We start from the raw sequence: 16,440 nt of genomic DNA on the forward strand, positions 1-16,440 counted from the left end.
CTATGCGTAATAATAATAATAATAATAATAATAATAATGTTATTAGCAACGAATGCATGTATTCCAGGCCGTGCACCTACACAATAACATTATCAGACGACAGGGAAGATGTTTTTCACGTTAGGTTATAAACTGCGGGTTTCATAAATCCGAAAAAATAGTTGCACCTGATCCACCAATAGATCAAAAATATTAATTGCTTTACGTCCCACTAACTACTTTTACGGTTTTCGGAGACGCCGAGGTACCGGGATTTTGTCCCACAGGAGTTCTTTTATGTGCCAGTACATTTAACGGCACGAGGCTGACACATTCATCTGAGCACCTTCAAATACCACCGGACTGAACCAGTATCAACCCTACCAAGTTGGAGCCAGAAGGCAAGCGCCCTAACCGTCTGAACCATTCAGCCCGGCTATAATTACAGATGGTCTGCTGTATGGCGTGTGCGTCACTGAAGTCCAGAAAACTGCAATACGGTATTCTCCATTATAAATATGCACTAAATATGCTCTTACCATCGGAATATGCACAAACGTCCAAACTATGTTCGAACAAACTGGCTTCAATGGTCTTAATTTAACATGGAACATGTACATACCAAGTTTTATTAAGACATATGGCTCCATTAAAATATCCACTTGCATATATTTCTTAACACCAGCGGTGAAGAGGATATTCCAAGACTACAGATACGCCGCCAAACTGATCATATTTTTTAAGTGTTTAGCTACACTGATCAGCGAGCCACCAGCCCCGTGGCTAACTGCTTAGTACGCTTGTCCTTTAGTCCAAGAGGCCTCGGCTTCGATTCCCGGCCGAGTCGGGTATTTTTACCTTGATTGGTTACTTCCTCTGTCCGGAGGACTGAGTGGTTTTGCAGTCTTCAACATTAGATTTCATCCTAAGTAGAGCCCTAGTCTCACACACGCGCTGGTCGCCCATAGCCGCCAACTCAAAACGCCTCCGCCAGGCCTATCTGGAGGCTACCTGCCATTATTATCTTCAACCTGTATGTGCAATCATTGGTGTTATTTCATGTACGACCAGAGCGAATTATGCTACCAGATCCTTTGATCTGCTGAATGAGTGAACTTGAGATAGGAATCCCTACAATATTCAATCGTAGAGATTAAGAAAGCTGGGGAAGTCAACTGCTACCTGACTACAAGCTATTTGTCACGGTTTTAATTTCCGTTTGCTCTCATTGTATAAAGAATGATTTTGTCCCACTACTGAAAAAAAAACCATGGCACTACAGCCGTAGCGGGCCTTGACCTATAAAACGACCGCTGTTCAGCCCGAAGGCCTGCAGATTACGAGGTGACGTATGGTCAGTGCTACGAATCTTCTCGGCCGTCATTATTGGTTTTCTAGACCGGGGTCACCATCTCACCGTCAATAGCTCCGCCACTGTAATCATGTAGGCTGAGAGGACCTAGAACAAATCCGCAGGTCCAGGAAAAATTCCCTGACCTGACCGGGAATCGAACTCGCGGTCTCCGGCTGAGAGGCAGGCGCGCTACCATAGCCCGCGAGGCCGGTCCGGAAGTAAAATGTTCGGAGAAATTCTCGACTACCCACTCAGAGGAACTCGAATAGCAATTCATAAACTAAAATCCATTATACATAAAAGTTTTTGAAAACTTCAGCCTCACCCGTGAGAATACTATGTTATCGTCTTCCACCCCGCGCCATATTGTAATTGTGGAGTGTAGAAAATCAACGCTCAGCTGCAACACTAGTTATATAATGTACCTTTTGTGTAATGAACAAAGTTTAAACAATAGTTTGATCAAATTCAGTTTGAAATGACTCGTGAATTTGTGATTATATCTCCTTCAACAAATATGCAGTTTCTCTGAAGTTTTAAGTGATCGCAAATTCATCAGAGTACTCTTCGTAAGTGCTTTTACCGAATTTCTGTACCACTGAGCTGAATAAACTTCGAATTGAAAATGACATTATTTCAGCGCAGTGTTTTGGCTCTGAAAAATTTTCCTCACAATTAACAAAATGATTGTGAAAATCTATGTAGAGAGAGAAACTGGGAGATATATTTTGTTCTATCCATGAACTTAAAAATAATCTTTCTTTCTTTCTTTCTTTCTAGTCATTACACTTGAGGCTGACCCAAGGGCTTCGCTGCTTCTTTCGTAAGGTGATACTATTCTGTGATATCTTACTGTACGTATACCGGACAGTAGTTTTCCATTGCATGTTAGTGATCTTACTTGATCAACCCATCATTTTGCAACTCGTCCTCGTGACCTCTTGTACTAAACTTTTCCTTGGACAATTCGTTTTTTCAGGTTGTCATCCTTTCTCCTCATAATATGACCAAAGAAATGCAGGATTCTCTGGTACGCAATTTGGCATAGACTGCCTCGTGTTCCAACTTCCAAGATGACAGAATCATTTGTTCGTCTGGCTGTCAATGATATTCGCAACATCCTTCTCCAGCACCACATTTCAAAGACGTTGATTCGGTTTCTATCTTTAAACTTTATTGATCCAAGATTCGCACCCATACATAAAGATCGAAAAGACAAGTGAGTGAACTATTCTTTTTACGTATTCAGTGTAATTGCTCTGTCTTGTCAGATCATCTTTAATTTTGCCATAGCTATAATTTACGTCCCAGCAAGATACGAAGCTTGATTTATTTTTCACAGCTACCTGTATCTTCGATTAATTATTGAACCCTGATAAGTAAACTGACAAACTCTATGGAGATAGCTTAGGTGCTGTGGTACCTGAATGTCTCAACTTTTGTTGACTACCATTAGTTATGCTTTGCTATAATAATAATAATAATAATAATAATAATAATAATAATAATAATAATAATAATAATAATAATAATAATAATAATAATAATAATAATAATAATAATAATAATAATAATAATAATTTACCATCACCGTGCACAAAGGAAGATGTTTTACATGTCAATGATAAAGCTGTCCTTGTAGCCGAATATTGGAAAAAGATTATTTAGCAGTGCATCTGGACACGGAAATTATAAATAAATAAATACCTAAATAATAATAAAGAATATTCAGTAGGCTAATGTTTCATCATTAGAATCACCGAGTAAATATGCTTACCAACCATATACAGTCCTTCTTTCGGACGTTATTTGCCTTAATTTCTTTCATGTGGATTCTCTGTTTATATTTATTACACCGATTCGCTCTTCTAACGAAAAGTACTTCCACTATTTTATCGATAATAACCTACACAGTTACATATAGGTTACTGATTGAAAACAGGCATAATTGCGCAGAAATTCTTATATAGAATCCAGCAAATAAGAGAGGTTCTCATGAAATGTAGTCTGTGAAGGCATGGAAATCCTGAGAAGTGATGGAATGTTAATACCTGCCTAAAACGTCAACCCAAAGGTTTGCAACATTCGTGAACCAGAACTTCACAGATTCACACAGTATATTCTTAACTAAGCTTTCCAATATCTTCAATTTATACCTGAGGAACATAGTTCCATTTTTTCTAACGGTTGTCTGGCGTAAGATTCTACACAACACAAAGAAACTTTTCTATTTTTATTCCACACAACACTAGATGAAGAGCGAAAACAAATTTACAGCCTTTTCTTTCATCTAATAGAAAGAATGTAAGAATAGGACGACTTGAGCGGAGAAGATGAGATTTACTTCCAGTAAACAAGTCTGGTTGGTGATAAAAGAAACGATTAAGGTGACAGATAATGTTATCTTCTGGGTACAAAGTAAAGGAAAACCTACTTACACAATAGCAGTTACCTAGAATTGGAGAAGGAAAGTGCACCTATAAATCATGAAATGTTCAATAATTCTTTAGGATGTAGAACGAAAATAAGAACTAATTTTCAACTATCACCAAATTAATGCAGTGTTAAAATTAATCATAAGGATATACGTAATTTAATACTAGCAGTTTCCCGCTGGCTCCGCCCGCAATGTACAATGTATGGTGTTGTTCGTTACTATCCTCACGGATGTTTTTGCAAAGTTTCAAATTTATGAAATAAAGCACGTGATCTTCGGTGGTAATAGAATGTAATATTATGTCAACAAAACACTTGAAAATACATCACACAAAGAAATTGAATTAAACGTTCGTTGGAACAACACTACGCGCCGAACTGCTAAAAAGTCCTTCAAAGATCTTCGTCACGGAGACAAATGTACACATAACATCTACCTCAAAAGAAAGCACTTGATCCACTGAGTGTTTTTAGACCAAAACGAACTGCGTAACTTAATTAGAACGAAGGGTATGATTGCTTCAATGAGAAAAAATGTTGAAGAAATGAGACGTCAAATTGGATGTGCACCCATAACTTTCCTCAGGATCAACCAATTTGAATAGTTAAGAGCTTACATGAAAGAGCTTGATCCACTGAATGTTCTTAGGCCAAAACGAACTCCGTACCTCAATTAGAACATGACTGCTTCAAAGATACAAAAATTGAAAAAACGCAAATAATTTGAGGAAGGCGGAAGTTAAGTGATTTATAGTACCTGGTGACAAATCTGTGCATGAATACCTTTCAGTTAAAAGAAGAAGGAAGGAAATCTACCGGATAGAATGGCCGGACTGACTGACTTTAATTTTCATATTTTTTTTAATATATAGATCTTAAACATGGTTAATGAAGATTAAGTGCATATAATATTTGCAATATCTTTATTTGTGAACACATGCTGAAAATTATTTTTCGATTACTTTATAACAATATGCTCCACTAGTGATGAAAACTTCTTTAAACTTCTTTAAAATTTAATTTAAATATAGGAAGGGTACATTTAGCTTCAGATGCTGACGTTTGCTAAAGGTGATGTAGACTACTGTGAGATTTTTATTTTAATCCTAATTTAACTGGCATATATACAGTAGTCTATATAATGACAACGTTCAACGGAATTTTCGATGACTGGTGATTGTCAAACGGGTGTTACAAAATTGTATTTATTAATAATAAAGTATGAAGGCTTTCACGGCCGGTGTCAATATAATAAAAAACTTCCGGGCTATTAGCCCGGAAGATTTTTATTATATGTGTTTATTAAGTTAATCTTGACAAAATGTACGCGAATGCAGGTGTTAAATAGCCCAAACACTATAATTTTCTTGGAGGCACGACGAGAAAATTTTAGATAATTTGCTGTTTCACACCACTTTTAATAGGATGTCTTTTACACAGTAATATAGCAATTATATAGGCTACCTATTACAAAGTATATATCTTAATTAGAAAATAAAATCAAAGTATTTATAATATTGATCTGGTTATACCGAGATCGATTGCTGCAGTCACGTAAGTGCGGCCAATATCAAGTATTCGGGAGATAATGGGTTCGAACCCCACTGTCGACAGCTCTGAAGACAGTTTTCCGTGGTTTCCCATTTTCACACCAGACAAATGCTATGGCTGTAGACCTACCTTAATTAATGCCACGGCTGCTTCCTTCACAGACCGAGCACTTTTCTGCCCCATCGTCGCCATAAGACCTGCCTGCTTCGGCGCGATAGAAAGCAACTTTAAAGAAATGATCTGGTTACCATAAGCAAATGAAAGTTTATAATTGCCGATAATTCAGTAGATTCATTTCGATAATTTATAAATGGAGATTAATTGGGCCCTTTTCCCTACTTCCAGTGGCGCCTTTATAATATGTATTTTGAATCAAGTCACATAGATTTAAGGTTTTCATGCAGTATTTATGACAGCATATTGTTGGAGCCTTCAAATATTTCTCAAGACAAAATCTTTATAAAGAATTACGAAATATTAAAATTCAAATGTGCGCCTTTTATGAGTCATTTTCTCCAGTGGAGGTGATAAGTGATTTGTAAATATTTTCGGTATACACATCAGCCTATCCTTATCTCCTATAATGGATAACACTGGTCAGCATATCGGTCAGTGAGTTAATTTCATCAATTCCCCAACCACACATCCTCTCTCAGTACACTCATCAGTCCTATGAATACACCTGCCATTATCAAGCATCCTCCGCGCTTCGGGAGTCCATTAACTGTCCTGCTCCAGCATATTCTACCCTTTTGACTTCCCCTCCCCCAATATGCGTGTAGCGAACATTAAAACTAAACCAGATCATTCAGAAAACACACAGAGACTGCATCACTTGCCTCTGACACATCTGAAACTCACCGATAAAATTTTAAAACAATACATCGCCCATTATATATGTGTGGTCGAGTTAACTGAAAAAAAAAAACTACTGACGGCGAGAATTGTGTTTAATATTGATTATTAAAAGGCTTTTGAGAAAGTTTTCATTTATCTGGTTAAAACAATTACACAATTTATGTGGGTTATTTCAAATACTTAATATGAAATAATGAATGACGTTATCAACCGGATTGACCATGATGGGTAATTAGCACGGTAATATTAAACAATATATAAAATATGGATTAATACTTCAATAGAATTTAATTTACTGTGGGAGGGGGGGAAATTGTGGAGGCGAAAGCTGGAACAGAGACATGTTCTATTTGACCAAAATCACAGTGTTTGGCTGAAGGTAGTCTGTCTAATGACGTTTGAGACGAATATACAACGAAGGTAACATTTGTTATGGTGCCTTTCAATGGAACACGGTTTCTCCCATCACCATTCAGTAAATTATTTCATTCGGTCAAGAAATGGTGTATATTTTATTATTTGAAGCATAAAATATTAACTTTACCTTTTTAAGAAAAAATACGTTCATATACGGGATGGTATTATTCCTTTAAACTGTTTTAGAACCATGCAATATATCAAATGATGGTGTAATAGATCTCCATCTTGGTGTTCCTGGATAGGGATTTTATTGTCAAGGTGTTGCGTAGGGAAAGACAGCATCGGAATCCTGCCTGAATTCTACCCTGTGTAAGATCTAACACACTGCGGTTAGTTGGACTAAGTCCCAACGTACTTACACTAGTATTCAGAATCGAAATGGATTCCACCAGTGAAGGGAGGCTCCTGTTCATTTCTTCTTGACAACAGTGTATATTTCGGCCTTTTTTGATTAATTATAAGGCCTGCTTTGGATCCTTGTGCTTTTACCCTTTCTGCCAATTGCCGAAGATCGATCTTTCTTTTTTTTTTTTTTTATCAAGGCTCGTTATGAAATTATCGACAGCATATGCTACACATTTAAACCTGCCATTCTTCCCGATAACGTTCCAGTGCGGGCTTTCCACCTGTTTTACTAAAGTTACAATAGGTTAAGTAACAGTAAAGGGAAGATTTCCTTGTCTTAGTCATGTTCACACTTAACATCAGGGCAGCATATTTCTTTCAAACAACACTGGTGCTTTGGATCCATCAACACATATCTTGGTAAGTTTAACCAGTTTTAATGGGGGTGTTCGAAAATTGCCCATGAAATTGATATTGAACCAAGCGCTAAGCAGTTATTTTTGAGAAAAAATTGAAATTCAGTCTTGATTGTTCTGTGAAGCAAATTACGTTTTATAATTGTACGGTCCCCAGCATATCGAAACAACGATTTCAATATGCATCTAAGAATGATGAGCAATATTTACCAAAACGTTCCTTAAATCCTTAAGTCCCAGTGACTTGGTTGCTTCGAGCACATTTGCAGTCACATCCTTTTCTCCGTTAATTCTTTCTCTCTCTACTTGATCAGCATTGTGGCTCAGTTACAGTGAAATTTCCTCATAAAACTTATATCTATGGATATATCCGCTCATAGTTGGACATTTTGGACAATATATCTCCAAATTGGAACTTACTTGGAACCATTCGCAATTGACCGCCTTAAACCTCGCAATTCATCGACAGCATCTCAAACACATCTTTTTTTTTTTTTTTTTTTTTTGGCAGGTATCTGCTAATGAGGGGCTTGGTTGCTACGATAAAAGTTTGTGTCGCGGCGTTAAATATTTCAAAACACCGGGCGAGTTGGCCGTGCGGTTAGAAGTGCGTAGCTGTGAGCTCGCATCTGGAAGATAGTGGGTTCGAACCCCACTGTCGGCAGCCCTGAAGATGGTTTTCCGTGGTTTCCCATTTTCACGCCAGGCACCTTAATTAAAGCCACGGCAGCTTCCTTCCCATTCTTAGGCCTTTCCTATCCCATCGTCGCCATAACACCTATGTGAGTCGGTGCGACGTAAACCAAATAGCAAAAAATATATATATAAAATTTCAAAACAAAGAACTTTGAAGTTTACCTGTGTATGAGTCAGGACAAGTGATTAACACAAGAAATGTTGCTATCTTTCTATTACATGACCTAAAACAGATATGTTTTCGAGAGAGACATTCGTTCAGTTTTCCAGCAGGGATAGAAATTAGAAATGTATTTAAAATGAATTGCAAGTAGGACAAGTGGTCCCTTTGTGTGTAACTAACTGCCAGTGAAACTTAAATTTATACAAAAATCTAATAACAAAGAAGGGAAATAAAATAACGTAAGACACATTTCCATGAAAATCCACAGCCTGTTTCCAGTCATCTGACCGGGTCAGGGATGGAATGAATGAAGCCCCATCTAGCGGCGAGGATAGGAAGTGTGCCGGCTGCCGAAGCCTGTCGCACTCCTCTGGGGCAATGATAAATGACTGACAGATGAAATGAAATGTTAATGGAGAGTGTTGCTGGAATGAAAGATGACAGGAAAAAAACGGAGTACCCGGAGAAAAACCTGTCCTGCCTCAGCTTTGTCCAGCACAAATCTCACATGGAGCGACCGGGATTTGAACCACGGTAACCAGTGGTGAGAGGCCGGCGCGCTGCCACCTGAGCCACGGAGGCTTCACACATTTACATACTGATGATAAATTTAAAAAAAAGTAATCATGTAAAACATATCTAGAAGGTTATAATATTTCTTTGAACATTTCAGAAACGTAGATTACTTTGGTGAAAATTCACTTACATGGTTTAATATGTGAAAGGTAGCGGTATTTAAGAAATTTTTTCTGATTTTTTACACAACTTCGCTGTATTTCAAATAGTTTACGGTTAGTGTTTAATTGAGAAGCAGTGACAAACGACTTACTGCATTTTATCGTACTATGCTGTGGAACATGGAGGTGTTAGCTGTAAACCTATTGTCCTTATCATGCACTTGACTCATATGAACAATAGACTTGAAACGTGATGTTGATGGTAAAAGTTCCTTGTCATTTCCCTGTGACTTTACACCAGTCAGTTCATTTGCATAGGTTTTTCTAAGAGCATCACGGAGACTACTTGAATTAATCAGATAACCAGTTCAATCAAATCATTTTGAGCACATTATTTTAAGCATGAAGTTTCATGCATAGAGACTGTAACGTAAACAACACAATAAGCACGAATTAGCTTCTGTCATAACCGAAGGCTAATTAACAAATGGTTTCACTGATCAGTGAGCCAGTGAAGAGCAATTGCAACATCAAAGTGCCAATACATTCGTCTAGGTAAGCCGAGAAAGACACGGACGTTGGTTGCCATTGACTGTGGTACACCGACTGCTGGTAGAACATGACTTCATAATTACGAACTATTCGCTGGCGGTCACTGCGGTATCACACGGTTATTATGCATTTTCACCGCAATTCAAACATAAGGCCAAACCGAGTGCATAGCACATCATAAAATATAATACACACAACGACAGAGACAGTGAATATATCATCCAAATGAATTGTGTAGACACTAGACGTAATTAAAAAGATGGGATGAAAACAATGAATATTTATAAACAAAGCATGGAAAGCTGTCAATTAACTTTCGCGCCCATAAAAAATTATGCCAGAGCTCTCGTGAAAAGTAAATCAAGGACGAAAAAGAATTCTGTAACAGTATATATATATATATATATATATATGATGATGGTGCTTGTTGCTTAAAGCGGCCTAATATCAAAGTCATCAGCCCCGGAGCAGTACTTCATGTTGACAATACATTTAGTCACCTGACTGGACTATCAATTTATAGAAGGATGTAAAAGAAATACAAGGAATCGTTTCGTAAAACTGATGATGATGATGATGATGATGATGATTCCTTTTTAAAGGGACCTAACATGTATATCATCGGACCCTAATGGTACGAGGTGTTAAGAAATGCAAATTAAAACTTCAAAATGTATCCACTGACTAGAATCTAAAACGAATGGTGATGAGAAAATGATCGTGAGACAAAAACCATCAGTGGATTCAATTTACAATGTCTTAATCATTGGGATGAAGCTTATTATCTAAAGGGGTGCAAACCCAGGTCACCGGCCCCTCACAATGGTACTAATCACTGATAAAGTAGAACCATGGTGTTTCTTCTACACCGGTACCAATCACAGGTAACGTAGACTCATGGTGTTTCTCGCATGGTGGTACTAATCACAGGTAATGTAGACCCATTGTACGTCACACACAATGGCACCACTCGCAATTAACAAAAACCCAAGGTGTTCCGCACAAAGGGGTACAACTCACAAGCAACGCAGACCTATGGTGCTCCTCACTTGGTGGAACTAATCACAGGCCACGTATACTCATGGCGTCGCTCACATAGTGGTGCTAATCAGAGGTAATGCAGACCCACTGTGTATCGCATATTATCGTAACGCCCACAGGTAACACAAGTCCAAGGTGTTACTCACATAACGGTACTACTCTTCGGCAACGCAGACCAATGGTTTTCCTCAAATAGTGGTACTGATCATGAGAGTCAACCAAACCTATGGTGTTTCTCACATAGTAGTACCAACCACAGGCAACGTAAACCCATGGTGTTTGTCATAAAGTGGTACTACTCATAGATAACACAGACCCATTCTGAACAAAGTGGAACACACATGATGACCTCTATTATAAGGAACACTCATACTCATAGGTTCCTCACATAATGGTACTGCTCCTATATAATCGTTTTCTTCGCATGGTGGTACTAGTCGCAAGTAACGTCGACCCATGGTGTTCCGCACGTAATGGTACTATTAATTATTCTCATGGTTCTAATTCCATCGCCCCTTTTAGTCACCTCTTACGACAAGCAGGGGATACCGTGAGTGTAGTCTTCGTCTGTCTCTCCCACCCACAGGTGGTTTTCTTAAAACTGGAAGAACTGAATAATTGAATGTCACATAACATCTTTATTTTCCTTTGGCCTCCTTAGAAGAAATGAAATGCATCTACTTTTGAGATAAATTGTGTGGAATAAACCTCGTCAGAATTTTGTCTTGTTATAAAATATACCTTGAAATGAAACAGTCCTACTCTATTTTACCAGAATTCCATTAAAATAACCTACCCCTACCGTTAAATGTATTTGTAACCATTTACATCACGGAAGAGTTTTCAGTTAATTGTGAAGAAGGCCTACCCTGAAGATATTACTTAATCACGTATAGCATGTAAGAGCATAGTCTCGTGAATTTTTAAACCGACGTCTTCTTTAGCCTTCAACTCTGTTCGTTAAATGTTTCTGAAACACAATTGAAAGATTTCGCATTCTTGTTACTTCGCCCTCAGCCTTCACTGCGTCCGTTTCCCTCCCTCCTTAAAGGTCGCTAAACTCCAGTAGCCATGGAATACGAATACGGCTCTACAGGTAACATAATGATGTATAAACGCTTTATATATTAAATCTAAGAAAGGACAAATTTCTTTTTAAAAACTTTTAACAAGCAGGAAGGAAAACAACCTACGAAAAATTCGTCAAGAACTGACAATAAGGTCTTGGGGAGCAACTATACTTTTATTCTGAAGGCCGTGAACATGGAATAAAATGAAACGTTATATAGCCTACCTACTTCATTCATGTTAGATACCAGAGTACAGTTTTAACAAGAACCGACTGGGGTTATTTTTAAACAACTGCTATTGATCATCGAACATTCTACTCTTTTTTGTTCTACAACTCTTTTACAAATCAGTAGGCCTACATCTACTGAAACGGATCAAGCGCATTTTAGAGTAAGCTTAATGTCAGTGGGGTATATATTCGTTTGTAGGAAAACGAATTAGCTAAAGGAATAATTTACAAAAGGAGATGTTCGATAAACTTCATAAATAATTTCAAAGAAGTTCGAAGAGACTGGGTAAATAACTGATAGGGAATCTGCCACCTGGGTGACAGCTCTAAATGCAGATCAGCGGTGACTGAAATGGGTTCATACCCAGCAGAAGTTCGAGTGGTTTAATGAGTTACATCAGTTCGTTCCTGTAGATGTAAAACACTTTCTACTGAGATAAAAACCCGCCTGGTGGCCATGATCATCAAGTCGTCAAAGTCTTTATGGTCTGATACCGTGGTTAGCTAGTTCGAGTCCCGTTGGTGGAAAGAATTCACCATCAGTATATGGGACAGCAGAGTGGGAGAGATGGTTGTATACAATTTTTAATCACTAGAATGCGTGCCACAATCCTGGGTTCGATTCCAAACCTCTCCGCAGTGTTCATATGGAGTGCGAGAATTTGACGCTGCTAACGTCGGATGGAGACGTTAAACCTTAAGCAGAGTAGGCTATGTGCAAACATGAGTTTCATCCTCTCCCTACCTCTTTATCATTATACAAGCAGATGCGCAGGTCGCCCATGGTTGCCGCTCCAGAGGACACTCGTAATCAATCGAAATTGAGATATAACAGTCGATCGGCATTGAATCCACGTTCCTGTACCTAAGAGGATTACTGAAATCCCCATTCACGTGCACAATAATGTGAGCAATAATTATTTACCTTGCATTCTAGGAACTGTGACGTTAAGATCCTAAACCATCTTAGCGCAACTATGCAGATGCATTATGATATTCCTATCTTCTGTCAGTGAATTCAAATGGTTGGTGACAATGCGAATTTTCTCCCCGAATGAAAGCTGTTTCAATTTACGAAAGATATAGATGTTTCCTTTCAAACATCTCCAAGTCACTGCTCAATTTCCATTAAAAAACTTTCGGTTGTATCCATACAAACAAGGCAGAAATGGAGCAAAGATAGCCGAATCTCTTACATTCGTTTCATCTCAAAAAGAGAGATACAAGTTATTAACACCACGGATATGCGGTTTTCTGATTTTATCACACTAGAATATTATCTGTATGAAACGTAATAGCCTTTTAATTCATATGATGTATAACAGTATGACGGAATCGACGTCTATTTTTACGTGAAATTCGAACCACAAGGGACAATGTTATTTGGGTCACCAGTCCCGGACTGGTTTGATTTAGCTCTCCATGCCACCCAAACCTGGGCCAGTTTTCTTTTCTACGTAACTATTATCCTGAATCTACTTTAATCTGCTTGTCATATTCATGCCATGGTCTACCCGCACAGTTCTTATCATATAAACTTTCCTCGAAAACCAACTGAGCAAGTCCTGGGTGTCATAAGATGTGCCCAATCATTCTGTCTCTTCTTCTGGCCAAGTTTCACCATATCATTCATCTCACTCCAATTCGAGTCAGCATCTCTTCATTTGTGATTCGATCTACCCATCTCACCTACAGCATTCTTCTGTAGCACCACATTTCAAAATCTTCTGTTCTCTTCCTTTCTAAGCTGGTTATTGTCTATGTTTCACTTCCATACAAAGCCATGCTCCAGATGAAAGTCTTTAGAAACATCTTTCAAATTCATCCATCAAGGAAATTTCTTTTCTTACGAAAGGGCTCCCTTGCTTGTGCTTAACTGCATTTTATGTCTTTCTGACTTCTGCCATTGTTAGTTATTCTACTACCCAAGTTTTTATATTCATCTGCTTCCTATACGACTTCGTTTCCTAATCTAATATTTCCAGCATCACCTAACTTGGTACGACTGCACTCCATTACTTTGTTTTGGATTTATTCAACTTGTATTCTATCTCCAGGATTGTATCCATACCATTCACCATTCTCTTCAGATCTTCTACAGACTCAGATAAAATAACAATATCATCGTCAAACCTCAGAGTTTTGATTTCCCCTTTTTGTATTGTAATTCCCTTCCCAAACTCCTGTTTGATTTTTTTTATCGCCTGTTCTACACACATACTGAAAAGGAGAGGAGATAAACTGCAGACTTACCTCACTCCTTTACGGATTACTCTTTATTTTTCTTAGCCTACGATTCTTATCATTGCCGACTGATTTTTGTACAGATTGTAGATAATCCTCCTTTCTCGGCATATGATCCCGATCATCTTCAAAATCTCAAGTAGCTTGGTCCAGTCAACATTATGGAATGTCTCTTCTAGATCTACGAATTACAAGAACGTGGGCTTGTCCTTCTTAAATAGATAATGAGATCAGATATAAAGTCAGTGTTGATTCGCATGTTCCTAAATTTCTTTTAAAGCAAACTGATCTTCCAACTATGCTTAAAATTGTCTTTCCATTCTTCTGTAAATAATACGTGTTAAAATTTTGCAGAAGTCAGATACTAAACTAATGGTGTGGCACTTCTCTCACTTGTTAGCACCCGCTTTCTTGGAAATAGGTATAACAACATTCTGCCTAAATTCGGATGGCACTACTTCTGTATCATACATCCTACACACGAAATAAAACCACCTTACCACGCCGGTTTTCTAAGGCAGTCGTTCTGAGGTTATGTTGTTGACTTCAGGCGATATGTTCCTACTTAGGTCTCTAAATGCTCTGTCGAATACTGATCTCAAAATTGGGTCTCCCGTTTCATCAGCATAAAAAGCCCTCTTCTTCCTCCAGAACCTTATCGTCTACTTCTTTACTTTGATACAACTGTATGTTCCTGCCATTTTTCTGCCTTGTCTTCTTTACCCTAGAAGTGGTTTGATATCTGAGCTTTTAATTTTCATACACCCAGTTTCCTTTCTTAAAATGTTTCTTTGATTTTCCTATATGCAGCAGCTTTCCTATAACTATACAGCCTTCAATATTCTTGCACTTCTCTTTCAACCATTCTTCCTTAGCTGCCCTGCACTTTTAGTCCCCTTCATTTTTTAATTGTGAGGAACGTAACTTTCCTATTTGATAAATGTATGCCTAGATTTGAACAGTAGCCGCCCCGGTCGGAAACAAGTGTCAATGTAACCCAGCTATAACGACCCTCTTAGTTGACACATTTAGCTTGAGAAAAACAATACAATGAGTTTAACAATAGTAAAATATCATAACAGTATTAGTAGTGCGTCCTACTAACTACCCTTAAGATTTTCGCAGGAGTTTCACTGACACAATACTGACTTATTTGAAGACCTCCAAATGCCATTTTCTTTTTTGCTAGTTGCTTTACGTCGCTCCGACATAGATAGGTCTTATGGCGACGACCAAATGCCACTGCACTGATTGTGAGTCAAGATCAAACTCATCAATTAGGGCTCAGAAGGCCAGCTATGAGTTTAACGTCAGTTCAACAATATTATTGATTTAGAGACGAAATATGCCAGTTAATCTGCTCACACTTCTTCCTTCAAAGAATGATGGACAAAATCGAACCTTATCTCATTCCTCACCAAGCAGATATCAGGTAAGGTAAGAGTTCCACATCACAGGCCCTAAATTGACTCAACAAATCGAAGATGGTTTTGAAAGGCGGAAGATAACAGGAGTTATTTTTTTCGATCTCTCGGCAGCCTATGACACTGTCAAACATAATATCCTTGTGGTAAAACGAAATCACTCATGCCTATCAGCTTACCTGTATAAACAGAAACTTCCTACAAAACAGAAGTTCTTTGTGGATTTCCAGGGAAAGAGAAGCAGGTGGAGAATGCGCTTAATGTACTTGCACCAGCTCTTTTTAACATCTACACAAATGATCAACCATTACCCAAAGGAACACAGAGGGCTGACGACCTTGCTCTCATTGCTCAAGCTGACAGTTTAGAAGAGACTGGTATGACTTTAACTAGCGCTTTGGAAGATATTACCACATACTAAGGAAAAAATCAATTGAGGCCAAATCCCGCAGAAACTCAAACTTGTGTTTTCCATTTAAAGAGTAAACAGGCTGCTGGATACCAGAATATCACATGGGGAGGGATCAAGCTGGCACAAAGTGAGACCCCAAAAAATCTCGGGGTTATTTTAGACCGCATATTCTTTTAAAGAAAACATTGTCTGAACATCAAAAACAAGTGGCTGCCAGGAATAATGTGGTACGGAAGTTGAATGGAACAACCTGGGAAGCACAGCCAAAGTAAGAACCTCAGCACTAACATTACGTTACTCGGCAGCAGAGTACATTGCCCAGTATGATACAGATCTTGCCATGCCGAAAAAGTAGGCGTGGCAATTAATGAAATGTGTCGTATCATCACAGGCTGTCTAAGACCAACACCGGAGAAAAAAATACTAACTTGCTGGCATCCTACCTCCTGATATCCGACGTGAGGTAGCAGCCCGCAAAGAGAAGACCACATCATTAAAATACGCAGCTCGTCCACTGTATGGACTCCAACAAGCAAAATCACGGTTAAGTTTACGCAAAAGCTTCTTGAAGA

General features: G+C 38.3%; 1 protein-coding gene across 4 annotated transcripts in view; it reads right to left on the bottom strand.

Moving 5' to 3' along the window:
* Positions 1-16,440, bottom strand: part of LOC136857088 (cytotoxic granule associated RNA binding protein TIA1) — a 963,365-nt gene that overhangs the window by 393,273 nt on the left and 553,652 nt on the right. The window lies entirely within an intron of this gene.

This window comes from Anabrus simplex, chromosome 1 (genome assembly GCF_040414725.1).
Source record: "Anabrus simplex isolate iqAnaSimp1 chromosome 1, ASM4041472v1, whole genome shotgun sequence".
In the NCBI taxonomy this organism is placed as follows: domain Eukaryota; kingdom Metazoa; phylum Arthropoda; class Insecta; order Orthoptera; family Tettigoniidae; genus Anabrus; species Anabrus simplex.